General features: G+C 42.9%; 1 protein-coding gene across 1 annotated transcript in view; it reads left to right on the top strand.

Moving 5' to 3' along the window:
* Positions 1–2,052: 2,052 nt before the first annotated feature.
* The window catches only part of SGCD (sarcoglycan delta), a 401,431-nt gene continuing 389,630 nt past the window's right edge, over positions 2,053–13,853 (top strand). The window contains exon 1 of the mRNA XM_046000930.1: positions 2,053–2,220. The gene's annotated coding sequence lies outside the window, so the exon portion shown is untranslated. The remainder of the gene's footprint in view (positions 2,221–13,853) is intronic.

Raw genomic sequence — 13,853 nt, 5'->3', positions numbered from 1 at the left:
GGCTTTAACCCACTGAGCCATCCAGGCGCCCCCCTGTGAGTTAATCTTGAGAAAAGACTTAAGTGTTAGGTTTTCAGGATAAATGAAAACTAGCTATGTAGTTGGCTTAATGTTCCAATAAGGCATTAGGACAGTTGCCTGTGTTTAAGGTCATAGACCCCTATCAGGTAAAGGTAAAATGGCAGAAAACTTAACTAGTCAATCATATGGTTTATTTTAGGAACTCAGACTAGATGTGAGAGTACAGTTTTTGCTTTTTAAGAGAAAGGACCTGATTTTTGCTCCATTGTGAGAAAACTAAATGGGAATTTATAGGCCCTGTAGTAATATATCATTTAATAAATATAACATATATTATTTAATGTAATTTATAGTCCACTTTATGTGGTTATCTCACCAAATCCTCAACATTTCCATGAGGTAGAGTACATCATTGTCTCCATTTTACAGATGAGGAAACTGAGGTCCACAGGGGTTAAGTGAGCTGGCCAAAATTCACAACCAGTCATAGAGGCACAGTTAAGATTAGACCCAGGCCAACTGGGTCCACAGTAGACCACAGCCTACTGCCGTGAAGGTCAGATGGCATTGCCTTTCCCACATGATGCTGGGATACAGAAAGCACATAGACAATTAGCCAAAATCCCATTTTCTAACCTCAGCTCCAGCATTAACTGTCTTTGCAACTCTAGATGAGTCATTTCATCAGTCTGGGCCTCCATTTCCCTCTGTAAAATGAAGGGTAGAAACAATTTGGATTGGATGGTCTCTGGGGTTCCTTCCAACTCTAAAGTTCTCTGATTCTATAATTGCATCCTGACCTTAGAGGCGCTCATGCTCCCCTCCCCATACACACACATATGCCCTGCTTCCCAAGGCAAAAATCTAATCCTGCTGTAAGTGCCCATCGCAATTTGATGTGAAACTCAAGACTCCATCAAATCCTATCATTTATGACAGCCCTTTGGGAACACACAACACGTTTTTAAAATCTGGCAAGCTAGTTCTTTAAAATAAGTTGCTAATGGGGTATGTTTTTAGGGGGTAAAATATTAATACCAAAAAACCTCACTTTGAAACAAATGAGGCTTTCTATAAATCATCTCTTTTCTACGATGTTACCTTGACATTTTAGTTTTGATTCTTAATATGTGGGGTTTTCAGTGTGAGAGAAGAGGGGGACTCCCTTTCTATCTTTAAAGACTTCCTCTTGTTTCATGGTAAGAGGAAATGTCAAAGGTGGATGACAGAATCCTGCAGGATGGACAGAAGACATCTTGACAGAGTGTCATCCAGGTACAGTCACAAGTGTGCAGAATTAGTACATACTCTGGTTATAGGTACATTGTTTTCTCCTTTCTATTTTCTCGGACACACATCTCAAGAGCAGGCAAAATGTTACTTTCCTGGACCAGCACAGTTACAGAGTGGAGAGCAACAAAAGTGCCCCAAAATAATTGCATTATTTTTAGTTGCATCAGTAATAGAGTCACCTGAGAGGACGAGGGGACAACTCCGAAGGCTTGGAACAACATAGAAATGCAAAAAATAGGGCTCCCCTTCCAGCAGTGAAAAATGTGAGCAATGACTGAGGCAATGGCAGGTGGGGAGGTGAAATCAGAATTCACCTCTCTCAGCTGTAAGAGGGCTCATTCTTGGGGCTGGCAAGAACTCAGTGGGCTCACGGGGCGAGCCCTGGACTGCCAGGGAGACAAGGTTAAAAAAGGAGCAGCGCTGAGTGGAAGACTCATCTCCTGCCCCAGCCCCACCGAGCAGAACCCAGAGAATGGCCGAGCACGCAGCATTGGTTCTAGAAGCACTGTCCTTTGTCGTGGTGACTATGAGACCAGCAGCCACCATGGGCGCTGCTGCCGGGGAGCGAGTCTGTGCTTGACACATGTGTTTCCCATTGATAGCTGGAGACAGCCCAGTGGCTCGGGGTTGGCCTGACAAAGCCGTATTGAAGTACAGACAGAGTACGGTTTCAAAGCAGTCAGAAAAAGAACGGGAATGCTGTTCAGGAAATTCTTCAGGCATGGGCAGGGACTTGGCTGCAATTCTGCAGTTGGAAAATCTGACTGGGGCAGCTTCTGAACACGGGCTGGGCCTGCTCACACTCACACTGGGCGGGCTGAGAGGCTGCCTCCTTCACTGCCTCCTGGGCGCGCTCCGGGACTCTGGGCGATTTTCATCAGCCGCTTTGGGAAGCCGGGGAGAGAGGTAGGACACTGTGAAGTCCTTGCATTTTCATGCTGCGCTTTCAGCCTGCTGTTGGTTTGCAAGTATGCTGAGTTTTCAGGCTGTGTGGGTCTGTGTGTGTGTGTGTGTGTGTGTGTGCGTGTGTACATGTACAAGTTAGAACTCCATCCCTTCAACATCTGGTGTGGAGTGAGAATCGTTTTTCTCTCCCCAGCCCTCTTTAAGATCCAATTTTCAGCAGGGCAGAGACACTTTGGAAAGTTAGGATTTTGCTACCAACACCAATGTGAGAGAGAAAAGTAGCTGAATTCCCGAACGGTCACCCCCCTCCAACCTTCTGTAACTTATCTGCACGGAAGGACACTTCATTGGCAGGACAGATAATTATGGATGAAACTGTGTTCTTTGCTTCGTAAGAGTTTTTGAGAGGGGCTTTTTTTTTTTTTTTTAAGCAGAAAATAGCTTTCATTTTCAGAAGGAATCAGGGTTTGAAGTTTCTATTTTGGATTACACTTTCAGAGTGTGGGAGAAGATACATGTATGTGAATTCTTGGCATCTTTTATTATTATTATATGCGATTTTGGCTGTCATTAAGGAGCCCAGTGACATGTTTGCCTAGAAATATGCTGGATCAACATTTCTGATTCTGTTTCTGTAATAATTTCCAACTTTTCTGAGTTAAGAAGTAACTGGCAGTTTTACTCTGAGAAAATACAACTGCAGAGTAACAGAAAACAGTTTATTCAGAATCATTGTTAATATATAATGGGGTGAATTTTAGTTCCTTAATTGATTGATTTTATTTTACACCTTCCTGGAAAGAGTACTTAAAAAAAATAAACCCAAATTTTAAAATAATCCTTTCTCATGCATATCAGCTAGTATGCAATATAGGTTTTTACCATTTCCTCCCTGCCCCTGAAAAGCTCTGCCTTATTCTATGTTTAGCATCTGAGAAAGGGCTAGCCTGAAGCTCACCACAGCTCTCTGATGACTGGCAGAGCAATCAGTGATAGCTCTGGTGCTCTCCCAAGGGGGCTTGGCCACGAGTCTGTTTGGGGAAGGAGATGAATGAATGGATTCAGGTGCCGGTTTACTTCAGTTTTCAAATCTCTCCGCGAGTAGCTAATAGTAAAGACTAATGGGTGAACGAAGACTCATCCTTTTCTATATAAAACATATGAGCAGGCAAACCTCGTGTCCCTTTGGTGGAAAGTCCGCACCCAGAACCAACCATTTCATTTTCTCTACAGTTTTGCCCTTGGAGGAGGGGTCTGGGGAGTGATGGACAGCAGGGCCTCTTACTCTAAGACATGGCACACACATATTTTCTTCTTCAGCCTCCTCTTTGGGTTGGGTTGGGTTGGGTGGAGCGGGCTTGGCACTTGTGGTTGTGCGGTGGGAAGCCGGCATAGACGGTGACTACATTTGTGTTTTTCTTAAGTGCCTACTGGGTGAGCAAAATGCCAAGACAGATTAGGAACTGACATGAACTGGAGCCAAGCCCACTGCCAGGGAGAAAGGAGACTCAAGTGAGCTCTAATGTCATACTCCATCTAAATTTAGTGCGCGTCAAGCGCTGAGCAGAGCAGGCGTGAAATGGCAGCTCTGGGTTGCAGGATTATGAACGGCAGTGCCTAAAACTTGGAAGAAACTTTATAGTTTCCCTTTTTTCGAAGTAGGGGAGGGGCAAGTCAGACTCCCTTGACATTCAAAAGGAGAAAGAAGGGGGTGAGAGGGTACAGGAGAAGAAATCCAGGGCAGAGATGTGGGCAACAGGGGAGAGAAGTGGCCACACCAGCACGGGGCAGCTGGGGCAGAGGGAGGACTTGGTGCCTAGGAATGGAACATGCCTACTAGAAACAGCACGAACCAGCGGGCACGGATCCATTCGGCTTAAAGTGTGTGGATAAACCGTGGCCTCACTGAAGAGAATTTTACCGTCTGCACAAGGAGAGACCCCATGGTCAGTCTGCCCCACTGTGCCTTCTGGAAGCAATCAAGAGAGCACATTTTGCAAGAACGGCAACGCCCGAGGGTTCAGATTTCCTAAGCAAGGGGGGAGCAGGCTCTTCAGGCTTTATTTTTAACCCGTATTTCTTCCATCCAGAGATATTCTCCGTGGGGGTGTTGAGTGAACGGACCAGGTGGAGATGGGTGAGTGATTGCAGTGAGCAGTTTGTTCAAGGCCCTGCCCACGGATACTTAAGCAGACTTTTTCAAAATAATATAACATGGTACATCTGCTTTGTTTTAATGAATGAATTTACTTAAATTATTATTTTTAAAATTTTTAGTAAAAAAATAATCTCTCCAAGGTCATGTACCCCATTTTTGGTGAAAGGGTTTAATACTAGTTTCAGAGGTTAGGAGGTCCATAGAAGCTTGGATTTGACCATTTGGAAAGGATTTGGGCCATCCTGTAGTTCAGAATTTGAGTATGAGTAATTGGAGACCCCTTTTAGAATGGGGAGGATTGATGGATGTCCCCATTGTTGACTTAATTATTGCACTATACTGTCATTTAAGTATGTGTGGACCAGAAATACCTACCTAGATGTTATGTCTCTCTCTGTCATTCTTGAACAGATACAGCACTATAATAAATTTTTGAATTAAATATAGAGAAACTCATCTAATATTCAGATTATCAGCAATCATTTTTTTACGTAGAAGATGCACTACTGGAATTTAATAAGGACTCTACCGTGAATGTGGGACTAACAGTGACTTTGGAGATCACTTTGATTTCAGCCATCTTACATTCTTGCCTCCTAGTCAGATATTTGATTCCTCCATGGCTCTTTTCTCTTCACATCGACCTTCACTATGTCCTTTTATTTGCACCTTGAAGGAATGTGCTATTTTGTATCATATCACACTCTGCTCCTTTCTCTCTTCGTGATGAGAATGGAATCACTTGTTGCCTGTGGGATCCTACAGTTAATACAAACACAGACACCAGAGTTGTATGGGAGTAGCCATTGGTTGGGAATGGGATCTGTATTTTCTAGGACAAAATTCATGCAAATAAGCACATCAAAAGAGAAACCCAAGAACATATTTGATGCAGGACTCTCCGATCTCAGGGAAGATTTGCAGATCCCTCAGGGGGCTCCACAGAAAGAGATGCTGATCCTGGTTGGTTCTGGTTCTGTGGAAGGACCTCTGCAGGAATCTGGGGAAGAATGGCTGTGGAAACACCCTGTCTGCGTTTCTAGAATTTCTAAGGTAGCCCAGCCACTTCTACATTTTTTGTATATTGGAGGTTTGCAAGAGATTTCATCTGAAAAGAGAGTTTTAGTGCAATGTAGGTGAAACTTGAGTTTGGTTGCAAGTAATAGAAATTTGCTCACAGAAGTCTGAATGTGTAAGTCCTTGCTTTAGGCGTGTAGAGGTGTAGACCATGCCTAGACAATCAGTGCTGTTGTGGCTGCTGAACAGTGTCCCCAGGGACTAAAGCTGCCTTTTTGCTTCACAGTCCTTGTCTCTTCAGCTGAACTTTCTGTGCTCATGTCCATGTATAATGTTCGAGTCAGGGAAAAGGCGGCAGGGCATAAGGGGAAAAATACCTCTCCTCGTGAGACTTGGCCCCCTTAATCAGGAAGGGTTCTCCTCCCATGTCGACTTCCCCTCTCATCACAGAATACACACTAGAACTGTATCATGTACCCACTGGCCCCATGCAGTGATATTACTGTAATGGATTAAAACCAACCACATATCAAAACTGTCTGGGTATGGAGTAGGAACCCAGAAATCTAGATCACCAGTGAAGATAGCCTATTTGTCCACCCCTGGAAAGCCTGCACTTAGCTACTGGCTGGGGTGGAAGTCTTAAGCCCCTGAAACTGTTCTTCTTGAGCTCAGAGTGAACAAACACCAGTTTTTAGCTTATTTGCCCAAATGAACATTGGACACCACCCCATTGTCCTAACTCTAAGTAGGGTTGTGGTGCAGGGCATGGCATGTTCAGTGAGAGAAGATTGCTTAAAGCCGAGGAACAGCCGAGAAGCAATGCCACACTGTGTTCCTTTCCTTCCTGTTCTCACCTGGGGTTTTCGGCCATCATGTCACTTTTCTGGACTCTTTCTAGCTCCTTCTCTCTTTCTTTTTAAAAAATTTCATTCTATCTTTCTGTTGCCAGTTTTCCTCTCTACTGAGAATGTTTCTTCTCTGTTCTTTGTTGGTTCAGACCCAAGTCATCTGCTTCCCTTAGTGGTCAAGAATGTTGGGAACAGGGTCTGCTCATAACTTGGATCTTGTAATGACAGACATGAACTCCGAAAGTTGGACATGACCTTCAGAGGTTTGTGGCATCACTTCTATTGTGGACAAAGAGGATGCACACGGCAGGTCACAAACTGGAAGTCTGAACCTCTAGGCACTATTTGGGGTCACAAAGGTGTTTTTTTTTTTAATTAATTACAAAAAAATTCTGAGATATTATGTACAACTCTAGATAATCTAGAAGGAGCTGAAGATGGGCACCCATGGTCTGGTGTCCCACAGCTTGACACTTAGCACAATCTGAGCAGTTCCTGTTTCTTTGAGAGGATATGTGTCCACTCTATTTACTAACCACATCTTCTGATCTCTCGGTGTTTATAATAATAGTCTCTCAATAGGGTTTCCTGTCTGAACCACAGAAGATAGAAAATGATTTGAATGACCCTTTTTTTTTTTTCAGTTCTTTGAAGGATGGTGCATAAAGTACCATTCTAGATACGTAGGCAAGAAAGCAAGGCATTTTGACCTTATTCTCTTAGAGGGGACTCTTAAAATGGGTAGACACCTGCTCAGCAAAATGCAGTAGGACAGCGTGCTTAGAGCACAGGTTTTGAAGTCAAGTATACTTTGGAGCAATCACATCATAGGATTGTACATGGGATTTCAAATTTTACATGTGACAGAAATCAGAATGGTCACTGCTTCCAGGGATGGGATTAATTAGGAAAGGGCATGACAGAACTTTCTAGGGTTATGGAAACAGTGCCTGCCTTGGTCAAATATTATTTACACAGACGTACAGATTTCTGAAACTTAACCTGAGTAGTTAATATCTGTGTATTTCACTGGAACTCAGTTATAGCTCAGTAGACGTGTGTGTGTGTATGTGTGTGTGTGTGTGTGTGTGTGTGTATACATGGGTGGAGGTGCATGCAAGGCACTTAGCCAAATACATAATAGCTTCACTATTACTGTTAACATGTTTCTGGACACCTTGATTTAAAAAAAATAATAACATGGCTAAAGATGAGATGAACAGCATTTCCTTTCAGACTGCAGATGTCTTTGCAAGTATTTGAGAGCACAGCTAAAGATCCTTACCAAACACAATTGTCAAAGAAGAATCTACTGGATCAATGCTAATTTTATGCAGCTATCAAATCGCTATAAAAGGATGTGCCTCATTTGTTGTAGCTGTTTTTCATGATGCTGTGAAAGTTTGCGGGTTTCAGAGACTGAGGAGAGATGACTTATTACCTGAGAAAACCGAGAAATACTTAGGGAATGTATACCCTGCCTGAAATACAGTAGTTGCTGTAGTATTTGTAGAATTGATGAACTGCCTTTTTTAAATGAATTTTGTTAAAATTAATATCCATGTTGAGAAAATCAAGCTCAGACTGTTACCAAGAACATGTTTTGAATGAGTCCTCATGCTTTTCTGACCAAGTATACACATGGGTGTGGAAGCCTTTAACACAAGAATTAAGAGACTTGGTCTTTCAGCCAGACACTCCAGGTTCAAAGTCTGGCTGTCTTTAACACGCTGAGTGAGTCTGAGTTGGTGATTTAACCTCTCTGTTTCTCAGTTGTAAAATGGGGGTTATAATAGTACCTACCTCAGAATGATAGGACTGTGAGGATTAAGGAAGTTCAGTAAAGTCTGTCAAACAGTGTCTGGCACATGGCAGCCATTACACAAAGGTTGGCCCTCAGTGTAGCGTCCTGTCTTTGTGCTGGCAAACCAATGGCTGTGTTGTGATCTGCCTCTGGTTGTTGTTCAAAAGGTGTGTGCCTGGTGGTTGATGAAGGTGACGTCAAACAGTGGAAAAGCCTGAAGCCTGGAATTTGTGGGGAACGTGTGGTTATGTCTTGGGCCAGCCTTGGCCTTGTTCCTGACTTACCCTGTGATTTTCCTGGATCTGGTTTTGTCATCTGTTAAATAATGATTTGGGTTTCCTATTGCCTGTGTTCCCTTCATGCTTGGGTCTCATTGTCTGGTCGTAAGTGTTTGATTCCTGGTCATTATTATTTTATTATATAGCTTGGTCCCCAAGGCACAGAAGAGCTAGAGTGGCTCGACTGGGATTGTCATTATCTGCTTCTGGTCAGAGTCATCACAGGCAGTGGAGGGTTGGCCTTGCACAATACAGCTGGTTTGCTGTAAAAGGATTGTCACTCCTGTTAAGAAAGCTGTCCATCGGGGCACCTGGGTGGCTCAGTGAGTGAAGCCTCTGCCTTCAGCTCAGGTCATGATCTCAGGGTCCTGGGATCGAGCCCCACATCGGGCTCTCTGCTCAGCGGTGAGCCTGCTGCCCCCTCTCTCTCTGCCTGCCTCTCTGCCTACTTGTGATCTCTCTCTCTGTCAAATAAATAAATAAAATCTTAAAAAAAAAAAAGCTGTCCATCAGGGAAGCCATGGTGGGTGGACGTAGCTTTGTTTGCATGTGCAAATGACATCATTAAAATTGCGGTCAGGTGTTTGAAATTATTTGTCCTCTTTAAGGGTGTTCAGTTCCACATTCCCTTCTAGCCCTCAACCTGCCACATCAACAACTACGTTGAGCCAAACTTCAGGAACCCCCAAGGCTCCTTCAAGTCTGCTCTGACACTGCCTTCTCCATGAGGTTAACCTTTCCCAGGCTTTTAAAAATTGAACTTGCTCTGTTCTCTGCTCCATCCCTGGACAGCTGATCCCACGTTTCCTGTCTTTTTTGCGGGGTGGGGGGGGGGGGAGAGGGTCCTTTATCCATCGTATTCATCCCCAGTAATCTAAGTATAATATACTTTGACTTTCACGTTTATCTATCTCTCCCATCGCTGCCTCCTACCACTGCGGTGAGATGAGGCATCTGTGTTTGAGCTCGTTGATGTATTCCAGTTGCCCAGAACAGTCCCATGGGAGCGGCTGAAGGAAAACACAGATTTTTCCAGTGGTGCCATCACTTACACCATCTTCAGTGCACGCCATGCGAAATACACATAGATGGTAATTCTAAACTCTTTGGGTTACATTCAGGGAAAGGCAGGTCTTTGACACATTCCATGCTCGATGGAAAGAAAACTGGACTTCCTTAACCAACTTATTAATTAGAGCTGTCCTTGAGGACTTTCCTTACTCTTCGGTACCTTAGAATCTTAATTTATGACATAGCCTTAATAATATTCATCTCCCAGAGTGTTGTCAGAAATGTATGAGCTCATACATCTAATGATTCCTGGTACAAATATGTGTCTGTTTCAAAAATACATTTCCATCTACAGCTATCTCAGAGGACACTTCAGACTTATAAATGTCAGGGACAGTGAGAATGGTCGTAATTATACTGAAATTTCTTCCAGTTCACCAGAAATAAATATTTTGAATTTAAATATAAGACATATCATACTTTGGAGGAGAACTCTGTTAATATCTATAAGAAACAGTACCCCCCCCCCCCCCACATCATAGCCTGACCAAGCAATTTGATTTCTCAGAACTTCTCTGAGAGGAGTATTGGGACATATAGGAAACATGGATGCACCATTCCTGGGGCTTTAAATAGCATTCATTTACAGGAGACTTAACACTTAATCGCTATGCCCCATCTTTCCCCTGAATTCCAGACTCCTTTCAAAGTGCCTTTGGGATACTACCCCCATGGATTTTTCTGTACATTTCAAAATCAGCTTAACTCAACAATGGTTTCTCTCTCTTTCCCCTCCACACACTCCATTTGCCTCCTACCCATGAGCCTTCTATGCCCATTGTTCCCCATCATGATGGGGATGGTACCATCCTTCACCCAGTTGCACACAACAGACCCTTAGCATTTCCCATCTGCTCTCCTTTTCCTGCCCTCATTCCTTGTCTCTGGTAGCAGTGAACCCATTAGCTCTACTTTCCAGATAGACTTGAAATACAGTACTAGGCTGCCAACTTCTCTTTCACCGCTGCCTTGGTCTGGGCTCCTGTCCCCCTGACCCTGGCTGATAGCAGTAGTCACAGGTGCCGGTTTCTCCACCTGCATTCTCATCCCAGGAGTCTGTCTCTTACAGACCAGCTGGAGTGATTGCAACATGAAGATCAGATCTTCTTTCTCTGATGCCTCGGTTTTCTGATAGTTACTATCACAATTTGTATCCTAGTTCAGGGTTTCACTGTGGTTTGTAAGACCCAGTGTGCATCCCTTCTGCCTGCACTCACAAGCTGATTGTCAAACACTTTCCCCCTTCTTTGCTCTGGGGTCTAGCCACCTTGTCCTTCACACTTGCCCAGTAAAATCCCACTTCTGGGCCTTTGCACTTGCTTTATTGTTTCCTCTGACCAGAGTGCTCCCCCCAGATGGCCTTATGATGTACTTTCTTACTTGTTGATGCTTTCTCACAAATCTCTGAACTACAGAATTTTCCCTGACCATCCTAGAAACAGGGATTCCTGTTTGCCCCCCTTCTCCTGCTTTCCTTTATTCCTTGTGAAGACTTTTCCCAAGGCTATGTTTAAAATTATATATTTGTTTATTTTTCTCTTTATTGTTGCCTCCCTAGAGGGGAGAGCTAGACTGGAAGATCCAAGAAGCAGGGCATCTTTTTACTGCTAATGTCTAGTGCCATATAGGATAATACCTGATAATGATTTATTTGTTAAAATAAGCCTTGGAAACAAAAAAATATTGGAAACAACCTCAATGTTCATAACCAAGGAGTTGCCTAAGTTAAATATCCTGCATCTGTATAATTTAAAACTGTTTGACTTAAAAAAAAATACAAATTTCTCTGTTTTCATGGGACCATCACTTAGCTGTATTAAGTGGGCTGAGTTAGATTCAGAACAATAAAGAGCATTAAATTTGCCCTTCTTTGTGTAAAAAAGAAACATTTAAATGTGTGTATACATATTTCATGTCCATGTTGAATTAAGCCTGTCTATGTGTTGAACATTGCTATAAAGATTTTAAAAAGCTGGTAATAGCTGATTCTCTGGAGGGAAGCTAAAAGTGTGAAAGAAAAACTTTCTTGAGGGGCACATGGGTAGTTCAGTCAATTAAGCATCCAATGGTTGGTTTCAGCTCAGGTGGGGATCTCAGGGTCAGGAAATCGAGCCCCACACTGGGCTCCACACTCAGTGGGGGGCCTGATTGAGACTCTCTCTCTCCTTCTCCTTCCATACCCGCCTCATGCACACACTCTCAGTCTCTCTCTCAAATAAGTAAGTCTTTAAAAACATTTTTTCTTGACTTTATACTCTTAAGCCTTTTTAAATATATGCACTTGTCTGCTTTTTTTTTTTCAGTAAAAATGGTTCAACACTTCCTCCAATTCTTTGAAAACTGAAATATGGAACACATAACTTTTAAATTAATCTACAAATGTCCTTAAAAAGAAGCTGCCATTCTCAGTTCTTAGACCATTTCACACATACAAGCATTTACTCTCATGGATGAATTTTACCAGAAAAAAGTGCTGATTATTATATCACAACTAAAAGAGATGAGTTTGTTACAATTGTCTAAATTGTGCCAAATATTAACAAACCAAGACTAATGTGTTGTATGGATGACTGAATGAAAACAACCCTGGAAAGCAGATAGTTTTAAATCAGAGACCTCAAAATTAACATGGCTAATGGAAAACTATTTATGTGCCAAGATAGTCTGAAATGACTGTGATTCCTCCCAGACTCCAGATATGTGATGCAGCTGTGGGGGAATTTGTGCCTATGTCCATAAATTGGCTATAACCATATACAGTTATGTGATTTGTGTTTACTTGTAAATGTGCTGGAAATATGAACATGCAGCATCATAAGCTACAAACCCTGGCTCACTTGATTTGTATTATTTATTTCTGAAGAATTATTATGGGCCATTTTAATTCATTACTCCTTATCATAACCTACAAGGTAATGTGTAGTGGGGCCACAAACATTCTTCAAACTGGTCCCTACTCTGTCCCTTGAGCTCACTAGTGCCCACCTCGCCAACCACCCTGCTTAACTGAAGCAGGCCCTTCAGGCCAGAATGCTTGGTATGTCCTCTGCTGAAAAACATGTTCTACCTCTGGCTCTCATCTTTATCATCACTTTGTCAGAATGGCCTCCTGTGCTCAGAGTGAGTACCTTCCATGCTCTACTGTGGAACCCTCTTCAGTTTCTTTCCAAGCACCTTACTTAGTTGTAATGGCTTAATCTGTTTACTTGAGTGTGCTCCATCTTTCCTGTGAATGCACGAGCTTGAAGAAGGCAGAAAAGCAATCCTACTCATTCTTTTGAAGACCATTGTATCCCTAGGATCTGCTGTGGTACTTGGCACATAGTAAGTGATCAAAAATATTCTTTTCTTTGTTGAAAATACAGATTGTGATTGGGGATTTCCTTGAAGGCCAGGTCTGTCTTCTGCCATGTTTCTTCCTTCTCATGTGTAACTTTTACAGAGTTGTGCTCATTGGCTCTCCCATAAATTCCCTTATGGAACAAGATATCTGTAAAGCTTGGGCAGAAGAGCCTAGCAAACATTAGTAAAACCCATGTCAATGCCTCCTTGTTCTCTACTCTACCTTATTAGTAGAGCAGATCATGGTCCACGAATTTTACAGGTCCAAGAGAAAAATCATCAGGAAACTTGATGGCATTATATGTGTCTTTAGAAAGATTATAGATTATTTTTTAATCATCTCTCAAAACAGAATGTGATCCCCCATAGCAGGTGGATAATGCAGATTTTGTGACCATTCTCTAGGTATCTCTTTTACTGGGGCGGGGGGAGAAGAGGAAAACATATGTTCTTCTCCTGGAGAAGAAGCCTGTTGAAATGAAAACACTGAATACCAGCAAAACAAGGGCTTACGTCAGTATTAGCCTGGACTCCTTACTCAGCCTCACACAGTTTGCCAGCTCTGTGAGTTTCTGCCCCAGTCCCTTCCATCTTTTTAAGATCAACTGACGAAATGTAAGAACTGGGGCAGTATAGGATTGTCTAGAGGCTGTTTGGTACCAATTAGATTAAGGAAGGAAGTCAACAAGGTGTAGAATGTGTGACTGCTTGAGTACAATCAGGCAAGCTTCTGTGTTAAGACGTCAAAGCTTGTCAAAGAAGTGGGACTTAGCACTCTGAGGCTTAGTGTTGGTGAGCTTAAACTGAACATAAAATTCAGCTTCCTTAATTAGAGGAGAAGTAGCTACTGGGTTCAGGGACCAGTTAGGCTGGGCCTGGCTTGAGGATCTTTGTGAGGACTTCACCACGAATGTGGGGTTCGTACAAATCCTCCAGCGGTGCCCTTGGCTGATGTTGGGCATTGGTGAGGCCATTCAGCAGTGTCATAGGCATCAGAAAGTCCCTAAGGTATGGGTGGTGGCTGCAGTGGCCGAAGTGAAACAGAGCCACATAGTATAAGAAGAGGTTGTTCACAAGTCCAGGTCATTAAGACAAATACTGCTCTTGAGACG

Source organism: Meles meles, chromosome 3 (assembly GCF_922984935.1).
Source record: "Meles meles chromosome 3, mMelMel3.1 paternal haplotype, whole genome shotgun sequence".
NCBI lineage: Eukaryota > Metazoa > Chordata > Mammalia > Carnivora > Mustelidae > Meles > Meles meles.
The sequence above is the reverse complement of the archived record's forward strand: the minus strand, read 5'-3'. Positions and strand labels throughout refer to the sequence as shown.